The 24,431-nt window shown below is 50.5% G+C and overlaps 1 long non-coding RNA gene across 1 annotated transcript; it reads left to right on the top strand.

The window, feature by feature from the left end:
* Nucleotides 1–390: 390 nt before the first annotated feature.
* On the top strand, nucleotides 391–6,295 carry LOC148053183 (uncharacterized). Its single transcript, XR_015708203.1, has 3 exons — nucleotides 391–997; nucleotides 2,639–2,792; nucleotides 3,910–6,295. It is a non-coding gene; the product is annotated as an uncharacterized LOC148053183 (long non-coding RNA).
* Nucleotides 6,296–24,431: the final 18,136 nt, after the last annotated feature.

Genomic DNA, 24,431 nt, shown 5'->3' with positions numbered 1-24,431 from the left:
AAATATACAAGAAATGATTTATTCAAAATGAAGAGTATTGTCTAATTGTGAGAAATGGCTGCAAAATGCTGAGGCTTAGGAATGCTCTCGCTTGCAGCACACCTAGACAGAAGCTTTCTGCTTTTTCCTCGATGGTGATGCTTGTTGTCCCTTTGCAGCAGTAACACTGAAGATCCAGATGCTTGGGTAAAATCCCCCAAAAGATGAGGCCGGGGTCAAAGGCAGGTATGGCATGGGTCTCCAAGTCAGCATCATAGTGGGACGGGAAATAAGTGGGAAATAAGCCTAGATTTCTGTCCATTTCTCTTGATAACACATTTGTAAGCTTAGGTGTAGCTTGCACTTTGAGACGCGCGCACGTATTCTTTGCGGTATTGTCCCCTGCCAACAGCATCCCCCTCATCTCCTCGTGTAGGCACGCCATTACGCACAGCAGGGTCTCTAGCAGCAGGAGTGCTTTATGTTACTAGAAGCTTCTGTGAAGTCAGAGAGATTTCAGAAAAAAAAAAACAAAAACAAACAAACCTGAAAAAGAAGAAAACATCCCTATGGCTCTGGAAACCACTTGTGTCTCCTGCCAGTGTTAGGACTGAGCGTTCTCATCCCTCTACCCTGACAAGAGCCTATCCTCACCTTCTCATTGCATTATGGTTGTGTTTATGTAGATGCTGTTGCATGGAAGTGTCCCAAGTAAAACCCAGCTGGAAAACGTCCATTGCATGTACATCCTGCAGTGATTGCGAGCTAATTCCATATGCCTCAGCTATAAATGTTAATCCTTGGTTTTGCCCCCACCACCCTCTGCTCATGAATAATTAGGCTAGCTGATCCCCTCTCCTGCCAACCTAGATTTTGCAAGAGATTTTGCAAGTTCAACTACTTTTGAGTTTTCCTTAGAGTCTGCTGAAGTTGGTGAGGAGTGTAATTATCTCGTCTGCCTTTACCTTGTGGACTGCTTTGAGGAGAAGACAGGCTGACATGAAGTAGCAGTCATCAGGTGAGAGATGCTGCATTCTTTCCCCTGTACTGGAGGAGGAGGAAGGCCAAAGAAATGATATTTACAGTCCTGCTCAGGCCTCCTGTCTAAATGCATCATTGCCTGGCGGCTGAGACCCTGTCAAGCAGCCTGTGGGTGGGAAGGCTGCCAGGTGAACACATGGGCATGGATGCCGGCCGTGAGGAGCACGAGCAGGAATTGTGGATGGCAGGATGGGCGTCCCAGCTGGGCGCATCCCTGGGACCGGTTACCGCTGAGGAGCTGTGTGTCCCTACATCTAAAGGCTGGAGTGACTTCAAACAGTCTCCGTGCCTGCTAATTCGGGGCACGGGAGGGTTGCCAGGCTGAGGCATGCATAGCCCTGAGACCTCAGGCTTCAGCTTAGTTGCGGTGCGGGCAGGGAGTTGGCAGCAGCGACGCAAGCTTCCGTGTGCTGGCTTGCCAGCATGCTTTGCCCGGAGGGGCTGTCTCCACGGGCGAGTGGATGATGGCTTTTTCTTTGTGCCTCCTTTCATCTGTGAGCATGGGCCAGAGAAAACGCACAGAGGAGGGGGGACCTCTACAGCCGGGCTGGCCCGGGTGCGTGGGCAGGCGTACGGAGCGCAGGGGTTGCCAGAGTAATCCCTGTGCCACTCTCCCAGGAACACAGGATGAAAGCTGGGACTTCACCAGCCAGACATGAGCAGTGGGGGAAGTCCAGGGTGTTGGTTTGAGAGATACCGTGATGGATGCTCACCCCATCTTGCCATAACTGGCAGAGTTGAGGCCGGTTGTGTCAGCAGGGCTTTGCTGCATTCCCAGGGTGCGATCTGAGCCGTGGTTAGCAGTGCTAACTCTCGTAGCGGTCGCTGAGCTGACACCAGGGAGTTGTGCCTTGCTGCTGACTTGACCTGAGACTGGGCTGGGTGGGGAGCTCAGGTGTTTCCCAAGACACATAGCACCAGCCAAAGGAAAGCGTTACATGATGTATGGACCTGCAATAGTGGTTGTTGGCTCCCTCCAGCCCCTTCTCTTCAGGTCTACGTGTGCAAAAAAATGAGCAAAAGTGTTCTTCTTTGCCTGAGTTGTTGAGGAAGAGGGACTCATTTTCTTTTAGTGAATTGGGGGTAGGTTTTCTTGGTGGAGCCACCTCCATCCCCATGACAAAGGCGTCCTTCCTCCCTTCCATTCCCTGGTACACGAAATGCTTTAAATTGATGGGTACTTGTCCTTGTTTTGAAGTTATGGAGCCGGTTCTTTGATATAAGCGCCAGCTACGCTGCGCAGCTCAGACCTAGTGAAGTTAGGAGATGTTTTCTGTCTGATGTCAGCTTGAAGCCTCGCAGACACCGAATCCCTCTAGAGGAGGGCACATCTGTTCAGGAATCTGATCTCATTTCTGCCTTATAGATTCTCCAACTAAATGGACCATTTGCTTTCATGAAAGTAATTGCTTTGAATGCTGTGGAAAAAAGAAGCCAAAGCCACAGACAGTATCTAACCTCGCTAGTGTTTATTCAATAAATTAATAAAATAAACACTAATAGGGTAGCATTCAAGTTCACAACAGTGCAGTAATCTATTTTGAAGCTGTGGTGGCTATTGCTAGCAGAGCGCACCACAGAGCAGCGGCTATCTGTAATGTAAAAAATCTGGCTACAGGTGCAGATAGCGGTTATAGTGCACCCATGAGCATCGTGGAGCCGGGGCGTAACAGCTCCATAGAAACACATCTGTTCCCTGCCATGCTGACGAAGGGCTGCTCTGGTTCCGCTGACTGCTGCTGCCGGCACTGAATTCGTCCCCCTGGTCCCAGGTACCTGAACTACAGGAGATCCTGTAAAATATGATGCTAATACCGGGGGGCTGTTGACCTTGGCACCTTGTTGCTGAAGCTGCTCTGGCCTCCCTGCTGCCCAGCTGCTGAGCAGGCAGGGCACGCGCTCCTGGCATTGAAAGCAGTGAGCTTGTGTCCCCAAATATGGGGAAATCTGGGGCACTCAAACTCTGTCCTAGGCTCTGTGTCAATATGACTTGTGTGCTCTTTCTACAAATAAGAAAGGCATAATTACGTTCTTGCTATAAAGCTTCTTCCCTTCCCTGCTACATCACCCTGCCCCTCTCTGCCACATCCTTAGCCTTACTGCTCCCTACCCACCATAAAACAGAAATAGCGCTGCACACCCTATCCGAAAGAAGCAGCGGGTACATCTGTCCCCACGCACAGACTCCCCCACCTCCCTCTCCTGCCACCACATCCCGTGGCTTCCTGGCCTTTTGTGTGGCTGGGAAGATACAGCTCATTGCTGCAGGTACCACAGCTGCTGCAGCAACTTGGCTGGCTAAGGCCACGTCCTCCAAAGCTGGCAGCAGCCTTCTCTCAGAGTACCCGATTCCCCTCACCTTCTGACTTTGGTATGAGGCTGGGCAGATGCTTTTTTATACGCTTAAATAGTAATATACATTCTTTACTATAAGTATATTATAATAAAGAATACATTATTAATTATATATTATATATAAATGATACATTACGTGAGCATATATTTATTGTAAATATGAATAATATATTATTTTTATACAATTATATATGTGTGAATATATAAAATATAAGAATACGTTATTATTTAAGCATATGAGGTTGGGCAGATGTTTTTTATATGCTTAAATAATAATATATTCTTTATTATAAATATATATTTAAGCATATGAAAAAGCATCTCCCCAACCTCATACCAAAATTACAAGATGAGAGGAATCGAGTACTATGATGGAAGGCTGCTGCTAGCTTTATATATATATATATATATATATATATATATACACACACACACACTTTTTTTTTTTCTCTGGAGGGCTGATAAAGGTAGGTTGCCTTAGGTTTACTTGTTAACGTAGCCTTTTCTGTATTTTTTTTTTTTTTTGTGAAACAGTAAAAGTTAAGAAAGAAGAGACCTTTTTACAGATGTACAGCTATTAAAATGGGACTAACAAAACGGTGGAGCTCATTGCTATTACCCAGGCCACAGCCACCAGGGGCCAGCCCAGGTACTTTCTTTAGGGGCTGTGACGTGCTGCAACACAGGGAACTCTGATTTCTCTGCCTCTCACGCATGTACCTGCTCTCTCCTCAACTCCTCCGGGAGCTGCCTTTGCAGTTTTGAGGCAGATGCAACACAGTCCCAATGACGACCTCTTTCTTGGCTATCTTTCATTAGCTACTAGAAGGCTCATTGCGTTTCTCTAACGGCCTGCCATCCCACCGAGATCCCAGCACGTGCTCTGCAGAGCAGCTCGCAGTCAAGGCGTGTGCCTCAGGTTCCAGCTTGCAGAGACACGGTACGAGGGAGGTGGGGAATGGGCTACAGCACAGCTGGTGGCAGAGCAAGTGTCCAATTTTGGCAGGCTCCTGGGTTGATTTGGTGTCACGCAAAGATTTGGTTTCTCCTCATGCCAGCAAAGGTTTTCTCAGGTGGTTGTGGTTTTTACTGCCAGATGATTGATGAAGATGGCTCCAGCTGGGGACCAGGAGAACTACCTGTGCTTTCCTCTTCTAGCTTCAGGAATATGGGTATCTGGCCCCAGGCTGGAGCTTGTGCAAGTAGATGTCACTTCTCCCTCTGTTTCCATATCCTTGCCCCACACACGTGAGGGGAAAGCAGTGCTGGTAGTTTAAAGGGTCTTTGTCACATGAAAAATGGTTAAAATTGGTAGGAAAAGTCTTTTAGTGCTGGGCTTCCAGAAAAGTACAACACCAAGCTAAAATGACCTTCTCAATACTTGACCAGCGGAAGAGCCTCATCCCCAGCCAGCCTGGCTAAGGCGTGCTAAGGTGGTACCAGCAAAAACTAGAGATCACCCTCGATGTAAGATGCGTGTGCTGGCTGTGAGGTCCAGCTGAACATGGTCCTGCCCTGGTTCCTGCCTTGCTGAGAGCCTGTCTGCAGTCAGGTTTGCCCCAGGGCTCCAAGGTCACAGCAAATGGTTGCCCTAATCCTCCCAGCGCCCACCCTGGCACCCTCTTGCCAAGTGCCTGGGGGATGGCTGCTCCTGCAGCCCGTGGAGGTCTCACGCCTGCAACAACTGCAGGTGACCAAGGCAAGCCCACCTGCAGCTTGCATGGTATCAAAACGTCACCTACCGGGTACTGGGAAATAGCGTGGGAGGGATGGTGCAGACCATGTTTGTGAACACTGAGCTCTAAAATCCTGGTTTACATCAGCGTTTCTCATTTTTCTTTATACCTCTCTCCCCACCGCATCCATACTGCTCTTCTTCCCGAGAACAGCTTAGGCAGGCTCTGCCAGGAGGGAGAAATACTGGATGTCGTCTGGAGCTTGCTTTAAGCAAGGTAAAGAGGGAGCAGACAAGGTCCACAGTAAGGTATTTGGCACTGTGTAGAACTGCCTTTATTTAGCGCCACGGTGCTACTGTCATCCTCAGGATGTAGCCTGGCACTAATCGCTTCTCTGGTTGGTTTAATTATGATATTTTGGTCCTGAGATGCTGCCGCTTTTAATACTGTGAAGGTTCACATGGTGCCTGCTGCTAGATCCCATGGGTGCTGGGAGCTGCTGGACCATGGTGCCAAACCTTAGCTCCTGGGTGAAACTTGGTAAGATGCTGAGCTATAGCTTTGGTGTGCAGGCAGCAAGATAAAATTAAACAAGCCTTTACCCATCGATACTTATACAATGCCACAGTTATGGCTAGTGCTTCACAGGTTGAAGAGGAGCGTGTTGGAAGTGTTTCTGTATCAAATAAACCCAGAACCAAGTACAACAAACACAGGGTGGAGCAGAAGATGAGGACCAGGGAAGAGCTGCCCTGAGATGTGGTCAGCGGCAGGGAGGCAGACACCCAAACTCGCCCTGTGAGCCTGGGAGCAGGCTTTTCCCTTCCCGGTCTTGCCCTGAGAATGACTTTGTCAATAGCTTTGGGCAGGTTCCATCACTTCTAGACTTCCCTTTTCTCTCCTAAAAACGAGGATGCTGCTTTTATGCCTTTGCAGCAGTACTGGGAGGACTGTTATGTTTGCAAATGCTCCAAAGAGCCACCAACCACTATGTGAGATTTACCCTGGAGATGAGGAGTTTAGCCCCCAAAATGCACCCTCCTCCTATTGCAGGTCCTGTGAAAGCTGGAAGAGATGCTCCGCCGCTGGCAGAGCAGGAATTCAGGCAGGGCTGTAGCGAAGGTCTCTCCTGGGCAGCTCGGAGAGGAGTGCGCTCTTGCTGATGGAAATCTGCTTTCAGCAATGTTGCTGAGCTCCCTGCTGCTTTAAGTGCTAGTCTAGATGTTAATAATGATATTATTACATTGCTGAAGGGATTCAAACAGGGGGAAATACACCCACCTTATTTAAAGGCAGCTAAATGAGCATATTTTATTTAATAAAGTGTCATAATGTTCTTTTGGCATGAGACCTGTCCTCGGCGTCACCTGTGCTGGTTTCTGCGTCTCTGTTGGGTACAGGGCTGCGTGGTGCCGACAGCAGCAGCCGAAATTTTTTTTTTTTTTTTTTTTTTTTTTTTTATGAGGAACCAGCATCTTTGGCTGAGGATTTTGGCTCCACTTTATGACGGCAATCAGCCAGTGACAGTTGAAGATTATGACATTAAAAATATATTTTTTAACTACAGTTAATTGATTGTCATGGGAAATTAGCATGCAATGGGCCGTTTACTCTCTATTTATCACTACATTTTGCTAAATAACATCAGCGCTGCTGTCTGTTACCATCTCTCTGCTGTGACTGGTGAATCTCCTTGTACCTCAGTGGTGCCGGGCTTTGATTTCGGAAGACAGAGGCTAACCCCAGCTGGGGCAGGCAGCAGCCACCCCGCTCTGTGGATGCGACTGGAAGACAAACGCTGCCGGGTGGTTTCAGTTATTCTATGGATGCTGTGCTGTACCCCACATCCCTATATTTCTTACAGCTTCTTTCCTTTTCCTGCCCCACTGCGGCTCCATCTGGGAAGCCAGAGCCACGTGCGTGTCTCCAGGCTATACATCAAAACTAGGCTTTCTGCGACCATGGCTCCGCCATAAACAATGAGGAGAGCGTGTCCCTGCTTAACTGGTATGTTAAGCAGATGTTCAGTATCTAGACCTCATTTCAGACAGGCAGAAGAGAAAAGGAGGGAGAAGAGGATGATTTTCTCTCCTCCCTAACAGCCAATGATGCCCTCGCAAACCTTCTGCGTTTGCGACGCCAGCCTGCAAATTCGGCGTTAACAGCTGTTCTCGAGCTGCTGGCTGGATTGCAGGGATGCTACCTCCCAGGATATTTGAGCGCGTGTGGAGCTGGCTCCAGCTGCAGAGATGGAAAGGGCTAAAAGGATGCTTTAGAGCCACTGCAGAAATGCTGAAAGAATAGGCTGGAAGCTTGGGGGTTACCGGGCTGTGTCACATCTGAGCTGACTGCTTTAACTCTCCTTTGAGCTAGTCTCCTTTATATTTATTTCTTACAGAAGCAGCTCAATTTTTCATAACTTCCCTGTGTGAAAGGCTTATTATTATCTGTTGTTGTTATTATTCTCCAAGGTTACACAGCATCTCTGTGGTAGAAATGCAGCCCTAAGACTGAGATGAGCCATCTTGGCTCTTGGTCCCATTTTCACATCCATCCAGACACCTTTGCCCTCACCCACGGGCAGCAGCAGCGGGGAAATGTCCCACTGACAGAGGGATTTCGTAAGTGTTATTAATGTAACAGGGTTTTCTAGGCACAAAGCAAGAGCTAATTAATGTGTAAGTGTGCTCTAGTTAATTGGGGAGACTATAAATACCACTCTACCTGGGCTGGACACAGTTAAGATGACGTGGCTTGCTCTGTTTCATCTGAGGGGTGAGGAGCAGAGCAGGAAGATCCCAGCCCTGTGCTCCAGCTAAGAGGTCAGCCTTCCCTTTGCCAGGTTAATCACCCCACTGCCTTTATCTATGCAAACAGTTGTTAAAATAACCCCTCAGGTTCCTCTTTAAGCTGCTTTAACTGCACAAATGACATGTATGTAGGTACAAGAAAGACAGTTGTCAAAATTATAGCCAATGGCTATCTGGAGAGCAGAGCATCCGTGCAACAGCGCTGTTAAGTTCTGAGTATTTCGTGGAAGAAAATGGAAGGGCAGGGGTGCCCTTTTCAAGCTGTTCCAGAATAAATCCATCACTGAGCAGAACTGCTTTAATCCGCGTGCTTCATAAGGAAAAATTTCCTTTCAGCAGCAGCACAATGGTCACCACAACGGGATGCTCGTAGCAAAAATCATCTGAGCGCTGTGCCAGGCAAAGAGTCTGTGTTTCACAGGATGCCGGCGGGAGTGACGGTCACCAGGCCACTGAAAAAATCAAAGATCATCAGCCGTGGTGACAATGGTGGAAGCTGTTTTGCGTAAATGCTTCAACTTCCCATCATATTAAACGGTTTCTCCTTAGTCCTACGTCCACGCGGAAGAGTGCCCCTGGATCCAGTCAATGAGGCTGTGCAGCTTCACTGGGCATAAGGGACCGAATGTGGACGCCATCGAAGGAGGCAACAGCGCTCTCAGCTTCAATTTGTTCCCGCATCTCTGCGTTTTAGAAAAGAATAAACATTTTACAAGTAGAATAAGAAGGAAAAGAAAAAAACCCCAACCTCTTCAATCAATTACTTTTTGCTGAAATAGTCAAAAATTGCTCCTGCCTGTTACGCATCTATTCTGGGAGCAGCGATACCGAGGAATTTAGCGAGGACTTGAGGTCGGCTATTTGGTGGGCACGGGGGCATTTTGGGCAGTTTTCTGTTCTTTTAGCAATAAGACAAAAAGAATTGAGGGTAAAGGACTCATCTGGGAGGAAAGCTGCCCGGGGCACCGAGTCAGTTCAGAGAGGTAATAGGGTGCTTTCACGCAGGAAAAAAAGTGATTTAGCAGACCACAGGGCTCCATTTCCAGAAGTGCGGAATACCTCGAGCCTGGGTGGAGTTTTTCATGGGAGCTCGCCCCTTTGGCAGTGCTCCTGAGGGCAGCAGCCATCCCAGCACCCGCCTGGCTGGGCTCCAGCTGCCGTGATGCCAGGCACGGTGCGATGGCGAAGGCCATTGCAGCTTTACCAGAGCACCCAGTGCTGGTTGTTCAACCAAAGAAACCAGCAACCGGGGTTGCAAAAGAGGAGGTGAAGGGATGGAGAGGTGATTTTGGGTAGCGGGGGGCGAAACCAAGCAGATGTGCTGAGGCTGCCCAGCACCATGAAAGCTGGATCCCTTCCTTCCTCTGAGCCGGTCTCATCAAATGAAAACAAGAGGCCAGAGGCTGAGGTTTATGGCTGGTATGTCTGAAACAAATCAAAGGAAAGGAAAGAATATTTGGCTTGCCGAAGCGTGGCGGGGACCGTGCCAAGTCTTTCATGTGGGAGCACGGCTGAGGTGTTGCTGTGTGCTGGGTCGGGGGTGGCAGGTCCTGATGGGCAGGGATCAATGGCAGCTGCAAGGGATGGGCCAGGAATCACAGATACTGGACTGGAGTTTAAATAAAAACATGGAATAAACTACATAGCTCAGTGAGACAAGGAAAGGAAAGCTGGATGTCACCCCAGCAGTCTGCGGTCCCCTTTAGAGACCTCCAGTTGCACTGTGCTGTTTATCGCCTGCCTTCCCAGCCCCTTCCCCATCCCACTTTCCCTCCTGTGGCAGAAGCTGGCTATATAAAAGAACAGGATTTTGGAGAGGAGATGAAAATGGTTTTTCATTTTCTTCCATCTTCGTTTGCTCGCTCAGTTGTCTGCCTGACTTCCTAAGTCAGACTTTAGCATCTATCACCTCCCCCTCCCATCCCCCCTAATTTCCCTGCCTTGCAATTTGGGTTTTCCCTGGGCATTTTCCTGCCCCTTGGGCTGTGAAATTTCCTGCTATGGTCATCCCTTGAACATGCATTCACATTGCATTACACATGCAATGCAAAGGCTGATGAGGGGAGATGAGAAGCATGGCAGCCTTGCGAGGGGGATATTGTTTGTATAAAGCTTCCAGAAATGACAGCAGAGCACTGAGCTGGACATCAGGGACAGCTCTGCAGCCTGATCCCACCGCGCCGGTCCAGCTTTGGGATGGAGGCAGGTACGGGGCTGGAGGAAAACATCTCTCCTTGGGCAAGTTGCTAGAGGAGCAGCAGAAACTCCTGCACGAGCTGAGCCAGACAGAAAGAAGCATTGTCGTGTCTATTTTAGGATTTTGTGCTGCTGCTCCTCACCATCCGGTCCAAATACATCCCTTTAATGGATGTTGCTCGAGAGGAAACACATACATTCTCCTGCGAGAGGGTGCCTGTGCCTCGAAGCCTGTTTCCCCAACACTATAAATTGGTCCTATAAAAGATGTTACCTCTTCCTGCCTCTCCTTAATAACCAGGTGTTGTGGCTATAACAACACTTTGCTGCTGTCATATTTTTCGCCAGGACTCAGTCCCCCCTCTTTTTTCCTCCTGGGTACTGAACAGCTCTCAGCAAAACCAGGCAGTCAATCATCCCAGCATCCCACATCCCAGCATCCCAGCGCCGATGGCAGCCGCTAGGTAGGGCAGGCGTGGCTGGGCACATGGATGTGAACAGAGGAATCTAGTGAGGATGCTTTGGGAGGAGGTGGGATGCTGGGCACAGAGGGGAGGGCAGCAGCAATGGGGCCACATGAGAATTCAGGAGGTGGGTGGGGGTGGTTTGGGTGCATATCATGTGGTCCTGGACAGAATTCCTGGGACCCAGCTCTGCAGTCATGCAGACAAAACCACTGTTTATTCAGATTTGCCCTCCTGGGATGATCACTCTGTCACCACGTTGCGGCGCCCCATGGAGAGCCCAGCCACAAGACATGAGCTGCAGTGCAGGCTAGGGGCTCATCCTTGGAGACTCAGTGTTCCTCGTGTGTGAGGAGCATTTTTGTCGCCCTCGTCAAGCCTTTGCAGTCAGTGGCTGTCTGGTGGCAGGTGTTGCCCTGTGCCAGACCCTCCTGACAACGCGAATCTTGGGGAGAGATGGAGCAGCAAGGGCGCCCGGCTGGCGCTGGGGCAGCCCATCTCCTTCCCATCCCAGCCCCAGCGCGCCTGTGGAGAGCACCAGAGGCCCTGCTGATGGCCCTGGCAACTCAGAAGGGGAGTGGAAAGGGCAATTTTCAGTTTTATTTCAAAACAGTAAATGCCCAACTTCCCCCGCAAGTGACGAAGCAGGAAAGTGATCATCTGCACCCTGTTTCCTCCCATCCGGTGCCACTGGGACCAGTAGCAGAGTTAGGTCCTCTCCGCATGATGGGCATCCAAGTTGCAGCACCTGCCGAGTCTTCACATAGCTGCTATGTTGAGCTGCTCCTCTTCCTCGCACACGTGAAAGGGGAATGCAGCAGAGAAAATTGCATCTGAAAGTTCATGTTTCCGGATTTCTTTTCCCCAAGGACCTCGGAGCCTTTTCACTGAACACTAAAGATGCAGCATCTGCTTCTTCAAAAACAAATCTATTCCTTGGGTGCACAGCATATAAGCAGAGTGCAATGTGGTTGCTGAAAAGCTGTGCAAACCCAGTATCAGGGCATTATGTATTACAATAATAAAGGTTTAAAATAAACCCTTAGAGGTTACTCTTACAGCCGAAACTTTGAGGTATCCTTTGGTCACTGGGTAAAGCCTTGGAGAGGACTTTCAGTCATGGTTCGTCTCTTCTTGTCTCACTTTTATGCATGGCCGGGGGCCTTACGGGTAACGTGGGGGGCTATATGCTAGGGAGGATTCATACATCTGGGGTCAATCACATCTTTATACTTAGAAATGAGGTTTAAATGTGTTGATCCTTTTTGCCGTTCCTTGCGTGAAGGAAAAGGGGAATATGTAAAAGGCAACAAATCTTGTCAGCTCACAGTGGGCACGTCCTGGCCAATAGGTTGAACAAAACCAAGCAGGTGAAATGTTTTTTCTCTCATTTCAGCCTAGATTTTTTTACAGAAGATCCCACCCTCTTGCTGGAGGGTTCATTCCCTCTCAGCTAAGCTGGGAACGTGAGACCCTCCTGCTACAACACTGCGGTAAGTTGCCGTCAAGAGCAATCTCCTTGCTTTATGCTATTACAGTAAACCATGGCCAAGTATTTGCAGGATGGCACCTTTAATAAGCTAGTTTGCTGATGATGCATATAATCTTGTCATCTTCCTGACAAATTAATGCTTAAAAAAACCCACCCCACTGTTTTAACTAGCTAAAACGTTAACCATTATTGCCCTAAAGCTTATTAATATTTTGGTGTACAGTAGCGACGCTGGAATAATGCCAAGAAGTTGTAGGTATTAACGCTTCTTTGCCTGTCAGGATATTTAAGTCTTAGGTGTGGGATGTGGGTGATTTAAATAATTCCCGTAGATTCATCAGCTTCCCTTGTCACATGTATGGGGACAGGAGAAACCACACGTACGAGCATGCTTAACAAATGAGCTGTCTAACGAGGCGCTTCTGTCTACAGGCATTAACCATCTACCATCAAACAGATCAGTGGGAAAAAAAAAAAGGCATAATTCCATGTCAAAGTTTCGTACTGTGTCCCGCTGTTTTTGACGATGGCAGCTGGTCCCACCCTGCACGTGAGAGACGCTCCCAACATCCCATCAGTGTTCAATGCATTCGGCCACCAGCGAAACGTAAGGGCCCCGAGTAAACAAACCTGGTTAGTGGGAAGCTGGTGAATAACAGGAATAAACTAAAAAAAAAATATTATAAAGTCTGATAGGAAGAGGCTTATTTAACAAACCCCAATGAAATCTTTAATTAGGCAGCCAGCAGGGGGTTGCCAGCCACACAAATCAGAAGAAATGCAAAACAAATAGCCCATAAAATGAGCATAAATTTAATATAAGAAAAAACCCAGGCACAATTTTTTATACTTACTAAACAGGCTTTCAAAAAGATGCTCTGGCAACACACCTTTGTGACATGTAAGGGTCAAATATTCATGATGCCAGGCCTTGCCTTTGCAGGCAGGGCTCACTAGCCACAGGCACAGCCCACAGCAAACGGGGGCTGCAGGGCCAGGAAACCAATGAGCCGGGCAGCGCTGCTTCCTAACAGCATGGGTAAATCCAAAAATTTCCATGGAAGCAGGAAAAATGCCACCTACGATTTGCCCGAAACCCGTGCCTCGGTCAGCAGCGCTTTTGGGGCGTGTGAAATGTCACCTGGTGCTGTTGGATGCAGGGAACCACACCAGGCAGCCACCAGCTCCTCCCGGCTTGCTGCAAGCAATTAAAAAGCATCTCCTGGGCTGCAGCCTTTCTGCCCTTTGGGTTGGGACTAAGTTATTTATCTGTGCATGGTATTTCTCAACTGATAAGCAACCCACCTCTCTGTTTTCCTCCTGGAGCAAAGGGGGGGGGGTGTTGAAATGAGGGTCCTCATGGGCTCAGAGAGGATGGGTGGCATTGCTGGTGGCTGACTCCTCAGAGGGCTGTTGGGAGGGGTTTTGCTGCTGGGGGTGGGATGTAGATACAGGTCCTGGAGAGCTTGGTCCACTTGTTTTCTAGGGTGTAATGCCTGTGTGTCATCCCCAAATCCAGGGCTCTTGACACCTCAGGTGGAATTTTTACTGTGGATGTGGGCTGTGAGTTTCCACCTATTTCCCCGTGCTTTAATCCGTTTCCCTGGAGGCTGTTCGGGGCCCCAGCCCTGCTCAGCCTGGGCTGGGCATCTGTCCCGTAAATGTTCCTGGCTCCCTGCATGCGGGAAGGGGTTTTGAGGGATGTTGCGGAAATTCTTTGTCTCCGCTTCCTATTTCTTTTCCTGCTCGCTCCCCCCTCAGCCGGGCGCGTGCACTGCCGGCTCGGACAGCCTTCTGCTTCCTTGTTTTGGTCCATATCTGGCCATTTATACTTTATAAAAGATGGAAAAGGCTGTTTTTTTAATAGCTGGTGTTAGCCTGGGTGATACCCCATGCACTTGGGTATGCCTAGGCACTGGTGCGGCTGTCCCTGGTGAAGCACGGCGGCTTTCGGCCAGGCTGCTCCGTCTTTCCCAGAGACCAGAGCGGCCCTTGCTCTGCAAAATGTCCTCCGCTTCGGGTGGTGGGGGAGCGGAGTGGGTTTGGGTGCAGGCTGAGGGCCTGACTCCTTCTTCCTCTCAGCCCAGCTAGATGGCTTTATTCCCACAAATAACGGGAGGTGGCATGCTGCGAGCGCTGCCAAAATCCTGTCTCTTTCTGACAACATTGTGGCTTTTCTTCTGGTTTCCTTTGTTTGGGATTAAATGGTCAATTAAAAAAATATATAAATAAAATCTTAAAATAGCTTTCTGGACTAGCTGGGGCTCTAGAAACCCCCCCCCCCCCCAAGTGCCCAGGTAGGTGCAGTGAGTCTGGAGACACAAACAAAAGGCTGTGGCTGACATTTTCCCACCATGACCAATTTTTGGCAGCGGCTTGCCCCTCTCGACCTGACTTGCATGATAAGCACTATGCCTTAGTGAGCCAAAAAAATCAAAAGCTTTGAAAACTGGGATCCGTCCATGTCTCAAATTAACCTTTAAGACTGCTGGGCACTTCTCCTTGGGCTGTTGACTTGCGCATCGTGGGTGCAGGTCCAGTTCTCCATATGTCCCTCCCCAAGGGAAAATGCTCACCCTGCAGCCCGGGACTGGGAGGGCCCCTCTCCTCCCTCCCTGCTAGAGCCAAGTTTCCTTCTCCTGCTATAAAAAAAAAGGAAGGTTCAGCCTTGACAATATGGTTTTAGGGTCGGGATTTTTTAAGTGAGAAATTCCTGGGGAAACGTGAGGTTTATTTCCATGCGCTGCAGCGCCAGCCGCCGCTGGGAGGGCAGCAGCTTCCTGAGATTGTTCAGCAGTCACTTAAGCAGGGTAAGAGCAAGTTCCCCTGCTGCTAAGGCAGCCTTTAAAGAAAATTTCTTTCTTATTGCTTAAGGTAAGGGAGGGACTTAATTTTCCCTCTGCAAATGCCCCCTCCTTGCCTGTGCCCTGGGCCCCAGGCATCGTGCTTGCCATGTGCCTCTATTGCCTTTACTGCAGCTGCTGCTGACAGCTCTGGCTCAGGGACGGGATAAGGTGGGATGGGATGGGATGGGGGGTGTGGGACAAATATATCTGAAATCTATGGCTTTGCCTTGTCAATTTTAATGAAAGAAAGGAATTTATTTTTCTTTTGCCCAGAAGATACAACCATGGGAGCAGAAAGCCAGCAGCTATTCCTGAGCACTCGTGTCCTTGAAGAGGGAAAGGGCTGGAACTAAACCGCTTGTTAGGTAGTAATTTGCAGCGCTAGGAAGTGGATTTGTGCTACGCAGAATGTGTCTGTGCAGGGAGGAGGCCAGCAGCTGTGCTTGCATTGACAGCAATCAGGTAAGTGTGGCTCTGGGCTGGGAAAAGATGGGAGCATATGTCAGTCCCATTGCATGAAGCCAGGAACGTGGCACCAAGCTGCAGCCTCGGCACAGTCCGTGGGGTGCAACCTGCCCACTTCCTTGTGGGTAAAATGTTACAACTCACTGGGAACCTGCTTGGGAATAAAATAAAATATTTATGGAAAGCAGGGAATATCAAGCGGGATGTGTTTGGCAGCCTGATGACATGGAGCAGTTTGGTTTTATGGCTTATAATCCAGTAGTTACTGTACTGTGGTAGGAAAGATGCTAATGGTGCTGCGGCGAGGGCCAGCCCAGCTCCTCTGCCTCTGGCGCTGCTTCGTGCACTGGGAAGCCTCCTGAGCTTGTGTGGAAAGAGAGACGGGATGGCCTCCTGGCAAAGGGGTCTTGCTGCGGCTTGGCAAACCCTGGGCAATCTCTGCTCTGTCTCATCTCCCCATCAGTGGAGACATGCTGACGAGCCCAGGCATCGCTAGGCTTAGTATCATTTTGGAGCTTCAAAGTCTTCAGCTGGATTATTTTTTTCCCCCCTAAGCATTTAGCTTGTATCTGCAGCTTTGACAGCTGGCTGGTTTAGGTCAGAAATCGTTGAGGCTGAGTCTTTCCGTAAGCCAAAAGGAGCCCACAGGAGGCTGAGTACCAGGCATCTGCCTTTGCCACGGGTCTTTCCCATTTCTATGCTCCATGTATTGCACCATGGAAAAATGGAGGGTATTACAGGGGAATTAGGATGGATAAACTTTGGAACAACAGGAGTGAACACCGGCAATTTGGTAACTTCTCCCATCTACAGCTTCCCACAGGCTCTGTGGGACTCCTGTCCCTCCTGCCATATCTCCGCGTCCCAGAAGCATTCACCCCCCCACAGCAGACGAGGAGACCAAGGCAGGGATGGCCCATACTTACCTGCTGCCCCTGGATAAGTCCTGACTGGAGTCCAAAATATAATTTACAAATCCTAATTCTTTAACTATAGCCCCATCTAATGGTATGATCCCAGCCACTCCCTGTACAATGCTGGTGTCTGGGCAGCTGCGAAGCCTCCGCCGGAGCTGGGGGTTTCTTGCCACACCAATGGTGCTGCTGGGCCAGATCCAGCCCGCCAAATGTTTCTGGCTGGGGACACAGCAGCAGTGGGGGCTGCTGCTGTCACCACACTTGGGCACACCGGGGGCTCTGGCCGTGCCTCAGCGTGCTCCTTGCAGTGCCGGTATGGTTTTCCCTCTTTTTTTTTTTTTTTCCTGGTGTAAAAAAACAGCAGTGCCTGCAGCCGCTCTGATGAGGCATGCTGGGCTCTGGCTCCCGCTGCCTGAGCGTGGCCGTGCCAGGCGGGACGCGGGCTGCCGGGCTCGGCTCGGGAGCCAACGCGCGCGGCTGTTGGGAGCAGCAGGATTTGTGCGGTGGGAGCCTTGCACAGGCTCTCCCTGAAGATTCCTCCCAGGTCTTCTTCTGCCAGCATCTGGCACATCTTCTGATGGGCGCCCATACCAGAGCGACGCAGAGCCGGGCATACAAGCAGCTCGATGCTGCCAGTGCTCCCTCACAGGCCCTGGGGAAGGAGCAGGGTGCCCGGCATGGCTGGCATTAGGTGCTCCTGTGTGCGTGTAAGCAGCACTGCGACTAATGGAAAGCATTTAAGGGAAAGCCCTGTGATCCCTTGTCTGGAGGGTCCCCTGCACGCATGCAGAAGCACACGTTCACGTCAGCAGCAGCCCCGGGGGACACGCTGTCCTGTCCCCACCACATGCCCTGGCTGCTCTGGGGGCCTGCATCCCAGGCAGAGCTGTGGGAGCTCGGCTGCCTCCCAGCCCTTTCCAGCAAGGAAAATGGGCAGCAAACCCATGGAGCTGGCCCCAGGGCATACAGCCCATACAGCCGCCTGCTTCCCCAGGGTTGCCTGCTCCTGGGCTGAACCCCCATAGCCATACAGAGCTATGCACTGATGTCCTAATGGTAACAGAAAGTTCACCTGATGGTGATTTTAATTGAATTTAAGCTCTGTCTAGTGTTAAGGTATGAAAGGCCACGAGAACCAAGGGTGGTAGGGTTTGTTTTGCAAGGACGACTCAGTCTGGCTGCTGCCTAGAGGATGAGGTCCTGCATCTGCTTTGTGCCTTGTCGGCTGAAGCATCCCTCTCCCCACTTCTGCAGGCAGGGATAGAAGCACAGAGTCATAGAATCGTTTAGGTTGGAAAAGACTTCAAAAGATCATTGAGTCCAACCGTTACCCTAGCACTGCCAACGCCACCACTAAACCATGTCCCTAAGCACCACATCTACACGGCTTTTAAATACTCCAGGGATGGGGACTCAACCCCTTCCCTGGGCAGCCTGTTCCAGTGCCTCACTACCCTTTCAGTGAAGAAGTTTTTCCTAATATCCAACCTAAACTTCTTCTGGCGCAGCTTGAGGCCATTTCCTCTTGTCCTATCGCTTTTTATTTGGGAGAAGAGACCGACCCCCACCTTGCTACAACCTCCTTTCAGGTAGTTGTAGAGAGCGATAAGGTCTTCCCTCAGCCTCCTCTTCTCCAGACTAAACAACCCCAGCTCCCTCAGCCGCTCCTCATAAGACTTGTGCTCCAGACCCTTCACCAGCTTCATGCAAGCAGTGGTGGTACTGGTGCTGGGGATGGGAGTGCTGGTAGGGACTGCCCTGAGAGCATGGTGGGTGTTTGTGGTGGTGCATCTTCCCCCCCCGCCCCCTCCTGGACAGCTTTACGATCTCAGTAATTCCCATCAAGACTTGGCCTTTGTGCAATGAGTTTGGTGGTTAAGAGTCCCTTGACCATACCAGGAACTCCTGCATGGTTATGGTAGGAGTAGCACTGACTGTACAAGGAATAATCAGTTGCCCTCTGACAGTCTTGCAACTTATCTTATCCAAATTGTAACTCAGGTGGATTGGTATGGGTGGATCTGTACCAGCATCACTGGAATTCTTGAGAACTCCAGTAATTACCGACCCAGATTATGATGACTGGATGGAAATTTACTGGTGCCTAAAGTCAATCATCTCATGACCCTATAAAACAGCGGTACCAGGTGAGACCCTTTGAGCTCTCCTGGACTGCAGGAGGCTGTGCCAGTGTCTCCCTCTGAGTGGGACGCCTCTCAGAGTTTGCGAACCCTTACGTTTGGCAACAGGACCTGGGCTGAACTCCAGCCCCCCCACTCCTTCAGGCTCAACCTTCACCCATTGAGACACTCATTTGAAGTGAGTGTTTCGCTGAACTCGAGGGGAATTTTTAACAGATACCTTTGTATGCATATTGTGTGTGCATGAATTGATTCAAATACTGTAGTAAATCCTATCTGATCACTTTGTAGATGCTAAAAAATTAACCAATGATCAATTGCTGCTAAATTCCTGTGATTCTCTCTTTAACTGTGAATAGACCTTAAACTGATGCTATTTTCTTTTTTTTTTCTTTTCTCCTTTATATATATTCCATTCATTTAATAAGTAATAGAGTGAACCTTGCCATTGAACTTTGTTAAATCAGACTTTTATAAATTTCTATTAAAATTACTATTTGCAAATATCTTTAACGGTGATTCTTTAAGTAAGTGACCTAACCAGTCATCCGTGACAGCGTTGCTGTTGCCTTTGGAGGACAGTTTCACGCCAGGCAGGTTACTTGCTGGTTTAGGGTGGGTTGGTTTTTTGCACATGTATCTTCAAATGTTGGTGGTGGCTGAAACCCAACCCCCAGCGGCAGACATGGCTGACCTTGTCATCTGGAGCCAAATCGTGGTGTTGTGATGATCCAAAAACAGGCTGGAGAGCCCGGCTGCTCTGCTGCATCTGCCCAGGGCGGGGAGGTGGGTGGGCATGAGGTGGCCCGCTGCCCTCCGTGACGGTGCGGGGCTGCTTTAGCCACGTTATCCTCGTGTCTCAAGGGGTGTGCTGGCATGGTGTGTGCATCCACAGCCCCGTGTGCATTACCCAGCCTGCCTGGGTAAGTTCATTAGGGACTTGGGCTGCTAACGATGTGGAGATGGCAAATACTGATGATGGCTGCCCAACAGGAACCCAGCCACTGGGTTGTGGCTCCCCTCCCCAAAAACAACTGCAGGGTCACAGCCAGGAGCAAGGTTTTTCCAAGCCTGGTTGAGAGAAATGCTCCTACTGATGGGCAAAGCAGCTCCTCTGTGCAAGAGGAGGTTTTTCTACACCACTTCCAGTTGTGGTGCGTTTTCCCTCCCCTGCCGCTTTCTCCATGCATGAGGTTGTGCCCTGACCTCCCGTGTGACGCAGGCTCCGAGACCCTCACACTGGCTGAATCTGAGCAGGGATGGTGGTGCCGGGGCTCTTGGAAAGCCCTGGGGGCACGCAGACACCGGGAGGGAGGTGGCATGACCAGGCATCATCGGGCACCGGCAGGCATCATCCCTTTGGCTCCGGACCATGCACCACGGTGAGAGCGAGCCCCATCTCTCCCGCAGCCTGACCCCAGCCCTAAGTTACACACTAGCCCACAAAAGCACAGAAATCCAGCAAGCCAACAGCCAGAGCCTTCCACTATTTCTCTTTTTTCTGCTGTTTTTTGCCTTTGCCCTTCCCTTGGAGCTGGGGAAGGGCCTCCTCTTACAGCCGGGGCCAGACCAGGCTGCTCTGGTGCAGACGTGGCTTGCTGGGCTGGCACCCACCGAGCCAGCCAGCCCTGGCTGGGCTGGGCGTGCAGGCGGCTCCCCACTCCCCTGTGGTTTTAATTTGCTTCGTGGCTGCTGCAAGCCCCACCAGCGAGGCTGGTGAGGGAAAGCTGGCCCATCTCCCAGCAGGCTGGCTGGTTTCGTGAGGAGCAGAAAGCGGCTCTTTGTGGGGTCCCTTCTGCTGGGAGGGGGAGCTCGCTGCCCCAGCCCCCTGTTTATCCAGCACCGGTGGGCTGGCTACAAAAGACTACCTGTAAAAATTAGTTTTGGCACGAGCATCCCAGGGAAAGCCTTTGCCAAAGAAAAGTACTGTTGACAGGCTCTAGGAAAACAGCGTTACTCATCCGGGAGAAAATAACCAAGCCAGGTTGAGCAACCTGCATGAATTTATTTGGCGCAGCTTAATCTCTGACTGGCAGCGGCGTGCCTGCAAAAGGATGGTGTTTTTTCTTGGTGTTACCCCATGCCACCCAGCTTGCCTCGCCTTGGCTTGGTGCAGGTTTGAGGGTCCCTGCTCCCCACCGAGGTATGCACCGGGCCGAAGGCGGGCATTTGTGGGGTGTAACTGGCTGGGGCAGGGGGTGGTTTCTGTGCCGGGGCCGTGCCGGGGTGCTGGAGGTGCTCCTGGTGCTCTGCTGTGCTGGGGCAAAGCCCAGCCCCAGGGGGCTGGCTGGGGGCAGCTGAGCTTGGCAATGGGCATGGCTGAAACCAGCATTCAAACATTTCCCGCCTTGTTCTTCCCATCACTAGGCATGCACTGAAGTCACTTCCCTGAGTGTCTGAAACAAGCCGAGGCTTAATGACATTTTTTTTTAGACAGGAAAAATCTCTGTTCTCTTCAAACCATAACCAGATTTTACAAGAACCACGTAGAGCTCAGCTAGTTGCTCTGCGCTTGCTCTGCAGTCTTGTTTGACTATCCCAATGCAGGCTGCAAATAACTTTCTGGTGTTTTACAGCATGTATGGAAGATAAGGGCCTGAGAAATCGGATTCGAGTCAGTAAGTGACTGTTGAAGCCCTCCAACACAAACTGCAGCTGACCTGCAAAGGGCAGAAAGTCTTTGTGTGGCTTATATTAGCTTGGAAATCCCTTTTTCTTCCCCGGCGTGGAGCCGCCCTTCAGCTCTGAGCACCTGCAGAGCACCGGCAGAGACACAAGGTTGAGCCTGCGGCTGGCTTGGTTTGCTTCATCGGATACAAAAACCTGGAGATGAGGAGGAACAGGGTTGGTCTCCTGTAAAGCTGAACTGCCCCTGCCTTGGCGGGGACCAGCCCTGCAGGGCAGGGAGACATGGCCGGGGGGGACAGAGCCCTCGCTGCCCCTCGCCTGGCTCAGGGGGTGTAGCGAGTTGCACGGTCTCAGCCCCGCAGCTCCGAGGCCGGGCTCGTGGGAAGGTGCATGAGCCGGAGCTTTTCTCAGCACAATGCTGCAATATGCAATAAATACTGGAGTTTGTGGTAATTTCAGGAGTTACTTTTCCCTAGCAAGGTGGTGCATGAGGTCTGTCCAGGTGGGTCTAGAAAGTGAGCCTGGGACATGCCTGACTGCTCATGGGGTGTAGGAAGGGTTTGAAGGCCAGGACTAAGCCAGATTAAGGAGCAGCCGCAGCCAAACGAGGGCCTGTGCCTGGCCCTGAGGTGGAGGGAGGTTTTGCTGGGGTCCCCACGGCTGCAGGGACAGAGCTGCCCCTCAGTCCGTGCTGCAGAGCCTGTTCCCACTAAACTCTGTCCCCTGCATCCTGTGCCGTAGCTTAATGGCTGTACAGGCGTTTTACTAACAAAATGGTGGCAGAAAGCCAAGCGTTTGTTTTGCTGGGTGAGCAGCGGCAGCCCTCCTGCCCACAGCTCCTCAAGGGAGAACCCTTGTTTGAACTTCCCCGGGCAGACGAGAGGCCGGCAGCCCCGTTCATGCTTCCCCAGCGTATCCCTGCTGTGGCGGGGACGCAGCCGCGGTGGGAGAGGAGCCGCGAGCTGGCCTGGCGGGGTGGCACAGGAGCTCACATAGCCCTGGGGAAGGGGAACGGTGAACTGGCCAGGCCAAGGGAATCAGCTTTTTTCATTCAGACCAGCTACTCCGTCAGGCGAGCACAGCCGAGGGGTATTTTTTGCTCAAACACGCTGTGAGGGTAACACCAAACCTCCTCCTGGGCCCTGGCAGGGACCAGTCGCTAGGTTTAGCAAGAACAACGACCCTCACCGAGCAGCCGCTCCCTTAAAACAAAAGAGGGGGCACAACACCTGAAGTCCAACACCGAGGAAAACACTAAACTCCAGAGAAGTGTAGGCTGAAATAAGGGATTGCTTCTCCAAATCTGGCCACCAGCTAAGTGTGCCAGTGTTGAGCCTCTCGATGAAAAGCAGCAGGTTTCTCATCAGCTTCATCGTGGCTCTGTATGATGAAGATGGTACAAGATGAAAATGGTGAAGGCCAGGAGCAGAACTTGGTAGAGAGAACACGTGTCACCTCCTTTTTCCTCATTCCTTGTGATTTTCTTAGTTTTAGGATCCTGAACAATAACTTTGCATATGCAGTATCTACATTGCATTGCAATATCTATATGAATACTAATCCAAATATTTTCGTATACTTCTTGAAGCCACTGCGACACTGTACCAATGAAACTCACACCTTTAAAAGGCCTTTGATGTCCAACTGGCAGGTCTCAAACAAGTGGTATTTGAGGAAAGATTTTGGGATACTCTTTCATGCTTTGCTTAATCTTCCAGTACGTGGTGCTGGATGTAGCTGCGGTGTGAGGTTAGTTTTGTTTTTTAAGCAATGGACCCAAAAATCACATAGCTCACATTTGTAACCTGCCCTATCAAACCAGCTCAGGGCAAACACCACTGCCACACCTGAGCCCAAAGCAAGCAAGCTGCTCTCGCAGAGCATGGGACCGACATTACCGCAAGGACTCGTGCATCTCCGCGACAAGTCTCTTCCCACCAGCACGTGGCAAAGCAGACACCCAACCCCAAAAGCTTTCCCTCTTGTACGCTGCCTCCCCGTACGGCGAGCAGGACTTTGAGCTGGGCTCTGGCTGGCACCTTTGAACAGCACCAGGTGTACGGAAGGTGCTGGCCCAGTCCCCATAGCGTGTGGATGAGGCAGCCAAACGTGGCAGAGGAGCTGAAGGAAGGGCAGGAGCTACAGGACCTGAAGCCAGAGGCCAGGACCAGGAGTCAAACAGGCTGGGAGGGATTAGAGATCTCAAGCGGGCTTCTTCCAGCTTCCCCTTGCAGTCTTTTCACTGCAGATGTAGCGGGGGGTGGAAAGAAGAGGACGGGGAGCACAGGATCTGGTGCCAGAAAGAAGAGAGCATCGAGCAGTCAGAAGGCAGCCTTCACCTTGCTATTTTAGATTAATACGGCTAACTACCGCCCTGAGCTGTTACTCAGTCTGCAGAAGTGGCTAGCACTTGGGTGAAGGATGGCTACTTCGCTTCTTTGTACCTCAACTGGTCTATGCAGCCTACTCTTACAATTTCTAAAGGAACTGCATAAATAGGAGGAGGTTAAGTGGCTAAACTATCCCTTGGACCTCCTCTGACAGCAGACAACTGATTTTATGACCCTGCTCATTACAGTTACCTCAAAGGTTGCATCCAGCTGCTCTAAATCACACAGCATTTCATCTGTGACTTAAAAAGCCAAGTACAAGGCAGAAAGTGCTAAAAGCCAAGGGGTGGAGAAGGACAGCAAAGAGGACAGGCAAGGATCATTTCATACAGCAGCCCAGTGGCTTAATTAGCAAGTTGTTTCAATTGCACTGCTTATCCTTCTGGGACAGCGGAGTCGAGGAAGACCTTGCCTTCGTATCTCCCACGCAACTGCCTCGAAGAAGAGGCTGCACAAGCAACATCCGCATCAACGGTGCTTCCGAAAACGTCATCATTTCCAACAACGGTTTGTCCCTCAGATTATTTAGCAGTTCTCAAAGGACCAGTATATTTGGAACTGAGCTTTTTCAACCTGTTTATGTTGCATCACCTGGATTTACTGCCAGTGACTCAGTTCATTTCAGAAAGTGTTTACAATAAGTCTCTTGTGGAAGAGGGCTGCCTTAAGTGAGCTGCGAGGAGTACAGTGCTTCACTTTTAATTGGAGAAAGGGGAATTTATACATGCATGAGACAGGGAAAATAGGTCCAGTTGGGGTAGGCTTGCTGCTGTAATTACTTTGGTTTTCAATGCACTTGCACATTTCATGTGAAACTAGTTTGTAGCATACCTAGACTATATGGTACATTGAACTTCTCGGCATCTTGGTTCTAGCAGCACAGCACTTGCGTTGTTCTCACTGAGGAGACTTCTGCTCCCCAGGCGAGATCTGGAAGCAGCAGCTTGAGAGGCCGCTGTCTATGGGGGCAGACGGGGCCAACGAGACCTGGACCACAGATCAAACTAGTGCAAAGCCCGCTTCAGGAGGTT

This window comes from Nipponia nippon, unplaced genomic scaffold (genome assembly GCF_047370975.1).
Source record: "Nipponia nippon isolate SJK-2023a ecotype South Korea unplaced genomic scaffold, ASM4737097v1 scaffold_4, whole genome shotgun sequence".
Classification (NCBI taxonomy): Eukaryota; Metazoa; Chordata; class Aves; order Pelecaniformes; family Threskiornithidae; genus Nipponia; species Nipponia nippon.
This window is presented reverse-complemented; position numbering and strand designations above follow the sequence as displayed.